This window comes from Notothenia rossii (genome assembly GCF_949606895.1).
Source record: "Notothenia rossii genome assembly, chromosome: 7".
Lineage (NCBI taxonomy): Eukaryota > Metazoa > Chordata > Actinopteri > Perciformes > Nototheniidae > Notothenia > Notothenia rossii.
The window spans coordinates 84,185,209-84,187,052 of NC_136905.1; positions in this window are offsets into that span (position 1 = coordinate 84,185,209).

The following is a 1,844-nucleotide window of genomic DNA, read 5'->3' on the forward strand; positions in this document are numbered from 1 at the left end:
GTCTCTACTTTAAAGAGTCCTCTCCTGCTGATGTTCAGGTGTATATCAGTATGTAGTGTCTCTACTTTAAAGAGTCCTCTCCTGCTGATGTTCAGGTGTTTACCAGTATGTAGTGTCTCTACTTTAAAGAGTCCTCTCCTGCTGATGTTCAGGTGTATATCAGTATGTAGTGTCTCTACTTTAAAGAGTCCTCTCCTGCTGATGTTCAGGTGTATATCTGTATGTAGTGTCTCTACTTTAAAGAGTCCTCTCCTGTTGATGTTCAGGTGTATATCAGTATGTAGTGTTTCTACTTTAAAGAGTCTTCTCCTGCTGATGTTCAGGTGTATATCAGTATGTAGTGTCTCTACTTTAAAGAGTCCTCTCCTGCTGATGTTCAGGTGTTTACCAGTATGTAGTGTCTCTACTTTAAAGAGTCCTCTCCTGCTGATGTTCAGGTGTATATCAGTATGTAGTGTCTCTACTTTAAAGAGTCCTCTCCTGCTGATGTTCAGGTGTATATCAGTATGTAGTGTCTCTACTTTAAAGAGTCCTCTCCTGCTGATGTTCAGGTGTATATCAGTATGTAGTGTCTCTACTTTAAAGAGTCCTCTCCTGCTGATGTTCAGGTGTTTACCAGTATGTAGTGTCTCTACTTTAAAGAGTCCTCTCCTGCTGATGTTCAGGTGTATATCAGTATGTAGTGTCTCTACTTTAAAGAGTCCTCTCCTGCTGATGTTCAGGTGTATATCTGTATGTAGTGTCTCTACTTTAAAGAGTCCTCTCCTGTTGATGTTCAGGTGTATATCAGTATGTAGTGTTTCTACTTTAAAGAGTCTTCTCCTGCTGATGTTCAGGTGTATATCAGTATGTAGTGTCTCTACTTTAAAGAGTCCTCTCCTGCTGATGTTCAGGTGTATATCAGTATGTAGTGTCTCTACTTTAAAGAGTCCTCTCCTGCTGATGTTCAGGTGTATATCAGTATGTAGTGTCTCTACTTTAAAGAGTCCTCTCCTGCTGATGTTTAGGTGTATATCAGTATGTAGTGTCTCTACTTTAAAGAGTCCTCTCCTGCTGATGTTCAGGTGTATATCAGTATGTAGTGTCTCTACTTTAAAGAGTCCTCTCCTGCTGATGTTCAGGTGTTTATCAGTATGTAGTGTCTCTACTTTAAAGAGTCCTCTCCTGCTGATGTTCAGGTGTATATCAGTATGTAGTGTTTCTACTTTAAAGAGTCCTCTCCTGCTGATGTTCAGTTGTATATCAGTATGTAGTGTCTCTACTTTAAAGAGTCCTCTCCTGCTGATTTTCAGGTGTATATCAGTATGTAGTGTCTCTACTTTAAAGAGTCCTCTCCTGCTGATGTTCAGGTGTATATCAGTATGTAGTGTATCTACTTTAAAGAGTCCTCTCCTGCTGATGTTCAGGTGTATATCAGTATGTAGTGTATCTACTTTAAAGAGTCCTCTCCTGCTGATGTTCAGGTGTATATCAGTATGTAGTGTCTCTACTTTAAAGAGTCCTCTCTTGCTGATGATCAGGTGTATATCAGTATGTAGTGTCTCTACTTTAAAGAGTCCTCTCCTGCTGATGTTCAGGTGTATATCAGTATGTAGTGTCTCTACTTTAAAGAGTCCTCTCTTGCTGATGATCAGGTGTATATCAGTATGTAGTGTCTCTACTTTAAAGAGTCCTCTCCTGCTGATGTTCAGGTGTATATCAGTATGTAGTGTCTCTACTTTAAAGAGTCCTCTCCTGCTGATGTTCAGGTGTATATCAGTATGTAGTGTCTCTACTTTAAAGAGTCCTCTCTTGCTGATGATCAGGTGTATATCAGTATGTAGTGTCTCTACTTTAAAGAGTCC